This window comes from Triticum aestivum, chromosome 5A (assembly GCF_018294505.1).
Source record: "Triticum aestivum cultivar Chinese Spring chromosome 5A, IWGSC CS RefSeq v2.1, whole genome shotgun sequence".
NCBI classification, from domain to species: domain Eukaryota; kingdom Viridiplantae; phylum Streptophyta; class Magnoliopsida; order Poales; family Poaceae; genus Triticum; species Triticum aestivum.
Window position 1 is genome coordinate 500,773,944 of NC_057806.1, and position 12,462 is coordinate 500,786,405.

Genomic DNA, 12,462 nt, shown 5'->3' on the forward strand with positions numbered 1-12,462 from the left:
GCGATACTCCCGAACTCCCGCCCCAGTACTGGGTGGCGTCGAGGTTATCTCACCAACGAACTGCATAAAAGAGATTTTCGATGTCGGCGTACTAAACTCAGGTATTCCAGAACTGCAACGATAAAATTGTGACGACAACACCTCGGAGCTCAACTCCCCGGGACACTGCCACAAAACCCCTGACAGGAGCCACCAAGACAATGTTCTCGTCACAAAACCATCGGAACGATTCCAAGATACCCGTGTGATCCTAATTTTTTTTAGTGAAATTTGAGAATAGAAGAGTCAAAACTCTACGTCAGGATGCCTTACCAGAGCGATGAGGAGACTGGGAAGTAGAAATAATTCCTAAACTCTCCGATATATAATTCCTAAAGGACTCAAAACATTTTTCTAGAGACAACTTGGCTGCTAAAAACGATCAAGCAATGGGGCTCCTAAGGTCGGGGAAGGCTCTGATACCAACTTATAACACCCTCGATGCGACTATAGCTCCCACGTGTCGAGGCACGACTTAGAGACATAATCGCATTGAAGGCATATGTCGCAAGTTAGGCAATCTTCACAACATCCCATGTAATATAGATAATAAAAGGGGAGATAACATAGTTGGCTTACACTCGCCACATCAATCAAGTACATAAATAGCATTACAACATTCAAACACTAATGGCCCGACTACGGCGCCAAAATAAAAGATAACCCAACATGCGACACGGTCCCGATCCCCCAACTGGGCACCACTACTGATCATCAGGGAAAGACACGTAGTATCATTGAGAGTCCTCATCGAACTCCCACTTGAGCTCAAGCGCGCCATCTGGGGCGGAATCATCAGGCCCTGCATCTGGTGTAAAAGTAATCTGTGAGCCACAGGGACTCAGCAATCTCGCACCCTCGCGATCAAGACTATTTAAGCTTAATAGGTAAGGCAAGGAAGAATATATGTGGGGCTGCGGCAAGCGACTAGCATATATGGTGGCTATCCTGTTCGCAAAAGAGAGCGAGAAGAGGAGGCAAAGCGCGAGCGAGAAACTAGAGAGCAACCTGCACAAGCATTACTCCAACACCGTGTTCACTTCCCGGACTCCGCCGAGAAGAGACCATCACGGTAACTCACACAGTTGATTCATTTTAATTAAGTTAAGGTTCAAGTTATCTACAACCGGACATTAACAAATTCCCATCTGCCCATAACCGCGGGCACGGCTTTCGAAAGTTCAAATCCCTGCAGGGGAGTCCCAACTTAGCCCATGACAAGCTCTCATGGTCAACGAAGGAATAAACCTCCTCCCGAAACGTTCCGATCAGACTCGGTATCCCGGTTCTTCAAGACACTTCGACAAGTTAAAACAAAACCAGCAACACCGCCCGAATGTGCCGACAAATCCCGATAGGAGCTGCACATATCTCGTTCTCAGGGCACACTTAGATGAGACATCCTACGAGCAAAACCAACCCTCAAGTTGCCCCGAGGTGGCCCCGCAGTCTACTCGGTCGGACCAACACTCAGAGGAGCACTGGCCCGGGGGGGGGGGTTTAAATAAGATGACCCTCGGGCTCCGAAAACCCAAGGGAAAAAGAGGCTAGGTGCCAAATGGTAAAACCAAGGTTGGGCATTGCTGGAAAAGCTTTAATCAAGATGAACTATCAAGGGGTTCCCATTATAACCCAACCGCGTAAGGAACGCAAAATCCGGGAACATAACACCGATATGACGGAAACTAGGGTGGCAAGAGTGGAACAAAACACTAGGCGAGAGGCCGAGCCTTCCACCCTTTACCAAGTATATAGACGCATTAAGATAACATGGCAATATAATGATATCCCAACAAGTATATAGTGTTACAACAAGGAACGGTCTCCAATCTTTACCTGCAACTAGCAACGCTATAAGAGGGGCTGAGCGAAGCGGTAACATAGCCAATCAACGGTTTGCTAGGACATGGTGGGTTAGAGGTTTGACATGGCAATTTTGGGAGGCTTGAAAGCAGGTGGTAGGCATCATAGCATAGGCATAGCAAAAGAGCGAGCATCTAGCAAAGCAAAGATAGTAGTGATTTCGAGGGTATGATCATCTTGCCTGCAAAGTTTTCAGAGTTGACTGGATCCTCGAAAGCAAACTCAACGGGCTCCTCGTTAGCGAACTCGTCTCCCGGCTCTACCCAAACAAGACAAACAAGCAAACGGAGCACAATCAACCACATGCAAAGCTCAAACAATATGATGCAAACATGGTATGCTATGCGGGATGCAATATGTGATGCATATGCAAGATTTGACAAGGAATGAGTGAACCTGGCCTCAACTTGGAAATCCAAGTGTGCTACTGGAAAGATGAGATGAAATCGCTTGAAAACGATGTAAAGAACGCCAGAATCGGTGTTACGGTTTGGAAATGGCAAGCAATTCAAATATGACCACGATTTGTGATTTACAGCAAGTAGCCATCTAAATGCAACAAGATGAACATGCTACAACACTCAAACATGACAACAAAATACATGGCAGGGATCCATTCATGATGCTTAACAAAATTCTACCACTGAGCTACGGCCAAATCATCCACTAACAGGTTCAAACAAGCATGGCAAAAATGCATTTGACAAACAGATTTCAGACTTCGTGAAAACTAGAGCATGCTGAAAACAGATATCAAGTAGGCATATTTACGAGCTCGATGCACTCACTACAGAGCATGTCCTGATAATCTAAGCATACACCCATCAATAATACACAAAATGCAAGCTAGACATGGCAAGAACAATAACATAGCATCCACGGATCAACTACAACATCCTCGGCAAAATCGCTAACAAGTAGACAATCTGCCTAGATTCACGAAATGACAAAAGCAGAGCTCGATTGACTCAAGCTAGGGTGCTCCATAATTGCAAACAAAGACATGGATGGATAGAGCACTACAAGATTAACAAAACATCCTTACTGATCATCCTCAAAAGAGGCACGGATCACTAGGAAACAACATGAACATATGGCCATATGAGATAAACAGGTCAAGGACTTAGTGAAAATGCTAAGTCCCTGAAATCAGCATTACCAAGTGCCTCACTTGGCAAGCTTGTGCTAGTCACTACACACATCACAAAAATACATGGGTTGCACCTCTGGATAGATGGCAAAACATATAACAAAACACATGTAGAGCTCACGGACATATCATGCACACAATAATCATGGCAAAAATGACAAATATCTAAATGGAGCAGCAGATCTGACAATTATCTCAACTAGTACTCATCCAACAGCATTTCGGGCATCAAGATGAACTCAAATGAAAATGATGCAATGAGATGAAATGATGTACTCTCTGAGACGAACATTTTGATATGCTATATGCCCAAAACAGAGCTACGGATGCAAAGTTACGACACGACGAACATGGCAATATGAACTAGGGTTAGGGACGAAAAGTCAACCGAGTTTGGACCTAGATCCAGATCCGGGGTGCACAGAAAACGAGGTTCACCAGACTTCGCTCGAGCTCGCCGGAGTTCGTCGGATTCGTCGAGGAACCTGCCGGCCGGGAGGAGATGGGCGGCGAGGCGGCGGCGGAGGGCGGCGCAGGCAGGGGCGGCGGCCACCGGCGACGGGGCGGCGCGGGGCGGAGAAGAAGGTCGCCGGCGGGCGCGGGGCGACGCCGGGGACGACGGGGCGGCGGTCGGTGAGCTGGGCGGTGGCAGCGGATCCCGCGCGGTCTCCCGCGGGCGGCGGCGGCGGAGAGGCGGGCCGTGGGGGCCGGCCTCGGGCCCGAGCGGGCCGGCGGCGGTGGGAGTGCGGCGGCGACACGTGGCGCCTCCCGGTTGGCTGCGGTCGCCGGCGGAAGTTGTCCAGCACGGGCCGGACATGTCCGGTGCGGCGGATCTGGGATTTTTTTAGGGTTTCGAGGAGGGGATCCGAGATTTGGAATGAGGGGTCTATATATAGGCATAGAGGGAGCTAGGAGAGTCCAAATGAGGTGTGGTTTTTGGCCACGCGATCGCGATCGAACGCTCTAGATGATGGAGAGGCTTTTGGTGGGTTTTGGGCCAAATTGGAGGGGTGTTGGGCTACAACACACACGAGGCCTTTTCGGTCCCTCGGTTAACCGTTGGAGTATCAAACAAAGTCCAAATGGTACGAAACTTGCCAGGCGGTCTACCAGTAGTAAACCAAGGCCGCTTGGCAAGTCTCGGTCCAATCCGGAGATGTTTAATCCCCACACACGAAAGAAAGGTAGAAATGACCACCGGAGGAGAACGAAGCGCCGGAATGCAAAACGGACAACGGGGAAAAAGCTCGAATGCATGAGACGAACACGTATGCAAATGCAATGCACATGATGACATGATATGAGATGCATGACAACGATAACAGTACACGGAGACAAAGACCCGAACCCGAGAAAATAAAATAACTTAAGGCCGGAAACGGCAAGAGTTGGAGTACATATTGGGTAATTCATATCCGGGGTGTTACACTTTTGTCCCATTAAATTTAGCCCTTTGGATTACTTTTGCTTGCCTCAAAGAAAACATGCTGCCGAACGTATAGAATATCAAAAGATTTTTAATGATCTATCTTATTATTATGGCAATACCTAGATCTATCCTTGCTTTTTATGCCTAGCTAGGGGCGTTAAACAATAGCGCTTGTTGGGAGGCAACCAATTTTATTTTTATTCCTTGCTTTTTGCTCCTGTTTAGTAATAAATAATTTATCTAGCCTCAATTTTGGTTGTGTTTTTTCTTTTTAATTAGTGTTTGTGCAAAGTAGAACCGTTGGGAAGACTTGGGGAAAGTCTTGATATCTTGCTGTAAAAAACAGAAACTTTAGTGCTCACGAGAACTTCTGCCATTTTTATTGGGAAAGTGCTATTTAGTTAAATATTTTTTCAGATGATTAATAGATAAATTCCTCACGTCCAGAAATTTATTTTAGAATTTTGGGGGTTCCATATCTTGCACTAGCTACAGATTACTACAGACTGTTCTGTTTTGACAGATTCAGTTTTTCATGTGTTGTTTGCTTATTTTGATGAATCTATGGCTAGTAAAATAGTTTATAAACCATAGAGAAGTTGGAAAACAGTAGTTTTAACACCAATATAAATAAAGAATGAGTTCATTATGGTACCTTGAAGTGGTCTTTTGTTTTCTTTCGCTAACTGAGCTCACGAGATTTTCTACTTTGAGTTTTGTGTTGTGAAGTTTTCATGTTTTGGGTAAAGATTTGATGGATTATGGAACAAGGAGTTGCAAGAGCCTAAGATTGGGGATGCCCATGTCTCCCCCAAGATAATCTAAGGACACCTAAAATTCAAAGCTTGGGGATGCCCTGAAAGGCATCCGCTCTTTGGTCTACTTCTATCGGTAATTTTACTTGGAGCTATATTTTTATTCACCACATGATATGTGTTTTGCTTGGAGCGTCTTGTATGATTTGAGTCTTTGCTTTTTAGTTTACCACAATCATCCTTGCTGTACACAGCTTTTGAGAGAGCCATACATGATTTGGAATTTGTTAGAATACTCTATGTGCTTCACTTATATCTTTTGAGTTGTATAGTTTTTGCTCTAGCGCTTCACTTATATCTTTTAGAGCACTGTGGAGGATTTGTTTTATAGAAACTATTGATCTCTCATGCTTCACTTAGATTATTTTGAGATTCTTAAATAGCATGGTAATTTGCTTAAATAATCCTAATATGCTAGGTGTTCAAGATTAGTAAAAAAATTTCTTATGAGTGCTAAGAGAAGTTTGATGCTTGATGATTGTTTCGAGATATGGAGGTAATAATATCAAAGTCGTGCTAGTTGAGTAGTTGTGAATTTGAGAAGTGCTTGTGTTGATGTTTGCAAGTCATGTAGCATGCACATATGGTAAACGTTATGTAACAAATTTGAAACATGAGGTGTTCTTTGATTGTCTTCCTTATGAGCATGCGTGGCGGTCGGGGACGAGCGATCGTCTTTTCCTACCAATCTATCCCCCTAGGAGCATGCGCGTAGTGCTAGGTTTTTGATGACGGGTAGATTTTTGCAATAAGTATGTATGTTCTTTATGACTAATGTTGAGTCCATGGATTATACGCACTCTCACCCTTCCATCATTGCTAGCCTCTTCGGTACCGTGCATTGCCCTTTCTCACATTGAGAGTTGGTGCAAACTTCGCCAGTGCATCCAAACCCCGTGATATGATACGCTCTTTCACACATAATCCTCCTTATATCTTCCTCAAAACAGCCACCATACCTATCTATTATGGCATTTCCATAGCCATTCCAAGATATATTGCCATGCAACTTTCCACCATTCCTTTTATCATGACACATTCATCATTGTCATATTCCTTAGCATGATCATGTAGTTGACATAGTATTTGTGGAAAAGCCACCGTTCATAATTTTCATACATGTCACTCTTGATTCATTGCATATCCCGGTACACCGCCGGCGGCATTCATATAGAGTCATCTTTTGTTCTAGTATCGAGTTGTAATCATTGAGTTGTAAATAAATAGAAGTGTGATGATAATCATTTTCTAGAGCTTTGTCCCAAGTGAGGAAAAAAAAATAAAGGCCATAAAAAAGGAGATGGCCCAAAAAAATGAGAGAAAAAGAGAGAAGGGACAATGCTACTATATATCCTTTGCCACACTTGTGCTTCAAAGTAGCACCATAATCTTCATCATAGAGAGTCTTTTGTTTTGTCACTTCCATATACTAGTGGGAATTTTCATTATACAACTTGGCTTGTATATTCCAACAATGGGCCTCCTCAAGTGCCCTAGGTCTTCGTGAGCAAGCAAGTTGGATGCACACCCACTTAGTTTCTTTTGTTGAGCTTTCATACATTTATAGCTCTAGTGCATCTGTTGCATGGCAATCCCTACTCCTTGCATTAACATCAATCGATGGTCATCTCCATAGCCCATTGATTAGCCTCGTTGATGTGAGACTTTCTTCTTTTTTTGTCTTCTCCACATAACCCCCATCATCATATTCTATTCCACCCATTGTGCTATGTCCATGGCTCGCGCTCATATATTGTGTGAAAGTTTATAGGTTTGAGATTGCTAAAGTATGAAACAATTGCTTGGCTTGTCATCGGGGTTGTGCATGATGAGAGCATTCTTGTGTGACGAAAATGGAGCATGACTAAACTATATGATTTTGTAGGGATGAACTTTCTTTGGCCATGTTATTTCGAGAAGACATAATTGCTTACTTAGTATGCTTGACGTATTATTATTTTTATGTCAATATGAAATTTTATCTTGAACCTTTCGGATCTGAATATACATGCCACAATTAAGAAGAATTACATTGAAATTATGTCAAGTAGCATTCCACATCAAAAATTCTGTCTTTATCATTTACCTACTCGAGGACGAGCAGGAATTAAGCTTGGGGATGCTTGATACGTCTCCAACGTATCTATAATTTTTGATTGCTCCATGCTATATTATCTACTGTTTTGGACATTATTGGGCTTTGTTATCCATTTTTATATTATTTTGGGACTAACCTATTAACCGGAGGCCCAACCCAGAATTGCTATTTTTTTTGCCTATTTTAGGGTTTCGAAGAAAAGGAATATCAAACGGAGTCCAAACGGAATGAAACCTTCGGGGACTTGATTTTCTCACCGAACATGATCCAGTAGACTTGGACCCTACGTCATGAAACAAAGGAGGCGGCCACAAGGTAGGGGGGCGCACCTACCCCCCCCCCCCCCCGGCGCGCCCTCCATCCTCGTGGGCCCCCTGTTGCTCCATGGACATACTCCTTCCTCCTATATATACCAACGTACCCCCAAACGATCAGATACAGAGCCAAAACCCTAATTCCACCGCCGTAACTTCCTGTATCCACGAGATCCCATCTTGGCGCCTGTTCCGGAGCTCCGCCGGAGGGGGCATCCATCACGGAGAGCTTGTACATCAACACCATAGCCTCTCCGATGAAGTGTGATTAGTTTACCTCAGACCTTCAGGTCCATAGTTATTAGCTAGATGGTGTCTTCTCTCTTTTTGGATCTCAATACAATGTTCACCCCCTCTCTTGTGGAGATCTATTCGATGTAATCTTATTTTTGCGGTGTGTTTGTTGAGACCGATGAATTGTGGGTTTATGATCAAGATTATCTATGAACAATATTTGAATCTTCTCTGAATTCTTTTATGTATGATTGGTTATGTTTGCAAGTCTCTTCGAATTATCAGTTTGGTTTGGCCTACTAGATTGATCTTTCTTGCAATGGTAGAAGTGCTTAGCTTTGGGTTCAATCTTGCGGTGTCCTTTCCCAGTGACAGTAGGGGAAGAAAGGCACGTATTGTATTGTTGCCATCAAGGATAACAAGATGGGGTTTTTATCATATTGCATGAATTTATCCCTCTACATCATGTTATCTTGCTTAAGGAGTTACTCTATTTTCATGAACTTCATACTCTAGATGCATGCTAGATAGCGGTAGATGAGTGGAGTAATGGTAGTAGATGCAGGCAGGAGTCGGTCTACTTGTCTCGGACGTGATGCCTGTATACCTGATCATACCTAGATATTCTCATAACTATGCTCAATTCTGTCAATTGCTCAACAGTAATTCATTCACCCACCATAAAATACTTATGCTCTTCAGAGAAGCCACTAGTGAAACCTATGGCCCCCGGGTCTATCTTTATCATATTAATCTTCCACTACTTAGTTATTTCCTTTGCTTTTTTACTTTGCTTTTTTACTTTGCTTTTATTTTACTTTGCATCTTTATCACAAAAATACCAAAAATACTATGTTATCATATCTATCATATCTCACTCTCGTAAGTGACCGTGAAGGGATTGACAACCCCTTATCGCGTTGGTTGCAAGGAGTTCTTTGTTTTGTGCAGGTACTAGGGACGTGCGTGCAACCTCCTATTGGATTGATACCTTGGTTCTCAAAAACGGAGGAAAATACTTATGCTACTTTGCTGCATCATCCTTTTCTCTTTGGGGAAATCCAACGCAGTGCTCAGGAGGCAGCAGTGTTAATGTCGCCTCGTCCCACTGCTGCACCTCCACTCCCAGGTTCTTCTGCTCCTGCTGCTACTCTGGAATGTGCTCTCTCGGAGATGACCCAGCTGCCCGCGGATCTCCTGGGCGCAGACCCACGCCTTGTGGCCGGGCACCTGGAGCTCGCTTTAGGCTGGCTCCATTCTGACTTGGCGGTTCGCATGGCACTGGGCCAGGCCGCTGCGGCTTCTGAGAAGGAGAAGCAGGGTGCCGCCAATGCCGTAGCTGGTCATGAGATGGCGTTGAAAGACGCCGAGGTCACCTACGACCACTGCCAGGCGCTGGAGGACGAATTGTAGGGCCTGCGCGCCAAGCTCGCCGAAGAAGCACGCTGCCACCGAGCGAAGGAGGGGGAAATGAAGGCCCGGGATGACGCCGTCAAGAACCATGATGCTGAGCTGGCAGAGTAGGGGCGGACACAGGCCGCCGAGCACAACCGGTTGGAAGAGCTGGAGCGGGAGGTGAAGGCGAGGGACGCTGAGCTCGACGCCAAGCCGCGATTCCTGACCAAAGACCGCGTGGCCTTTGCCGATCTCGAGAAGAGGTCCCGCAAGGCGCTGAAGACGCTTTACAAGCTCGTCCTGGAGAGGTCGCTGGCCACCGACGAGGACGGCCCCACCCAGATGCTTTCTCTCTTGGTGCAGGCGCTCGAGGAAGTCGTTGACGGCGTTGGTCCTATGGCGGAGGTGGAGGCTCACGTCCTGTCTTCAGCTGCATTGACTCGCGTCTTCAGCCACCTGCACCTTCGCAACCCCGACGCTTGCCTTGACGAGCTGCTGGAGCCCGTGGCTGAAGACCAACACGAGGCTGCCGCCGCAGCTGTGCAAGGTCAGGTGGAAGCCTTGTTGGAGAAGTTCCGTGGCTTTGTCTCCGCGCCTCAGTCCGGCGATGTCGCCGATCCTGCAGCTGGTGGTGAAGGCGAAGACAACGTTGCTCGCGAGGTTGCGCCTTCCGCAGGTGATGGCGGCATCCAAGGGTGACCTGCGACATGCATTAGGCCTTGGGGAGGCGTTTAGACTTTTCATTTGGTATCGTGAGGACGATGTGTGAGGACAATATGTTTGTAATATTTGCTTCTAGATTTTGCGATTTCCTTCCTATTTGCTTTGTGTTCTGCGTTGGCAGAGCCCGGCCCCGTGCATACCTCAACCGCCATTGGGCTGACCAGAAACTAGGACAGACCATGGAGTGAGGGGCTACGTGACCAGTTAGGCTGCTGAGTCATGATGCTCAGGAGTCCCCCTTGACGCGCAAACAACTTATAGGGAAAGTTCGCGAGGATAGACTGATGTTCTACGCCGGCAGGGCCCGGCCCCGCGCATACCTCAACCGCCATTGGGCCGACCGGAGACCAGGACGGACCAAGGAGTGAGGGGCTATGTGACGAGTTTGGCTCCTGAGTCGCGATGCTCAGGATTCCCCCTTGAGTCGCAAACAATTTCCATACCTGCCCTCGCTGGGCCTCGGGAGGGGCGCGCGACGCCCAGGTCTGGGAGACCTGGTTGGGTGGCGTGCGCTTGGATGTGGCCCGAGCGCAGCCCCCGTGCCCAGCCCCCTCGCGCGACTCTCCCGAGGGGAGGCGTTGCGGTGAGGCCGGATGCTAAGCTCTGAGCTCCCTGAGGTTGGTATGACCGTGGGGCCGCCCTCAGTTGTTTATCACCAGCGCGGAGCATAGTGCTTCCGTTTGTGCATGGGCATAGCCGCTCCTCGGCAGTGTCGACGGCCAGTGCGGAGCATGGTGCTTCCACTTGTGCTTGGGATGGGGGCCCCCCTCCGGGAGGAGCCCCCGGGGCGTGTACAGCCCCGCCCTGACACGTGGCTTGCACGGTAGGGCTGCGAGGTATATCTGGGCACTCGTGAGCCAGTGCGGGACTCACGAGGCCCTACCTCAAGGCGGGCTGTGCCTGGTCTTGAGTCTTGGTGACTGTGTGTTCCTGCAAGGTGGTCAAGTGCAAGCACTCTATGTCCTCAGGTCCCGGCTCTCGAGCGAGCTCAGCCGCCGCTGGTATGCCAGGTCGCGATGCTGTGGTCAAGGCCAGGGGGTGAGGGTTGGAGAGCCAGTAAGAGCTCCTGAGTCGTGATGCTCAGAAGCCCCCCTTTTAACGTGCAAGCGAATTGCACGAGGTGAATGTATCCGCGGCGGGTGGCAATCGAGCAGGCAATAACCGTAGGCAGGTTAAGCAGGGAAGGCAAATCAACTTGGGTAAATGTAGGAAGATACATGCCACTGGGTCCGGCCCGAGTAGCTTGGGGATGATGCAGCCCGAGGAGTGCCCCCAGCAAGGTAAGCTAAATACATAAGCAAATGGGATACATGCTGTAGGGACGGACCCAGACGGCATGGGAATGATGTAGCCCAAGGGGCACTCCCAGCTTAACGAGCTTGGAAGATGTCACCTGGTTCTGTAGACGAAGCAGAGTTGGTGCAGCTGAAGTCGTGCGTCGAAGAAACGACTCCTCATGAGCCACCAGAGCCCTGAGCCTCAGGAGGCTCTCGGGGCTCAGGAGCCTCCCTGAAGACTGTCTCCATTCCCTCCAGGACGACGCGGTACCTGGCCTCTTGAGTCGCTAGGTCACGCCGCATGGCGCCCTGATAGGCCGACGCCACGCTTGGCAAGCCGAGGGGGATGCGAACATAGATGTGTGGCGGGCCTCCGCAATGGCCCACATGTGAAGGCCAGAAGCGCTCCTGAGATGCAACCCTGTTGAGCCCTGGAATGTCGATGCAGGCACGCAGCTCGACACCCTCGCCTGGGTGGTGAGCGGCGCCCTGTGAGCGGCTATCGCCGCGCATGGCTCTTGCATCTTGCAGTAACTGTGTGGTCTTGGCGATGAACTCCTGAGTGGCGGGCACCCCTTGCCTGATGTTCTCATGAGGAAAACATGCTGCGTAGCACGCTTGCAAGTGGTGCCCAAGCGCCTCCCTCATGAGATGGGCAATGTCTGAGGCCCTCGAGAAGAGAGCCCCTGAGCCCTGCCCGAGGAGAGCGCCGGGCGCGCCTTCCTATGCGATGGAGGGAGGCGCACCTGGGACGGACGCTGATCCTGATGAGGCTCCTACCGCGATGCCATCCTCCTGAGGTCCTGCGTGGCGCGACTGCTTCTTCTTGGGGATGGCCTTCGGTGGACCCTCACTTCTGCTGTCGGGGTCGTCGATTGCTGCAGCTTGGAAGGCGCGCTCGAGGGAGCACACCGCATCCCTCTCTTCACACGGGACCGTGATGACCCCACCACTTCCAGGCATCTTGAGAACGTTGTAGCCGTGGTGGGTGACCGCCATGAACTTCGCCAGGGCCGGATACCCAAGGATGGCGTTGTACGGCAGGCAGATGTGTGCGACGTCGAAGTCGATGAGCTCAGTGCGGTAGTTGTCGTGTGTGCCGAAGGTGACAGGCAGGCGGACCTG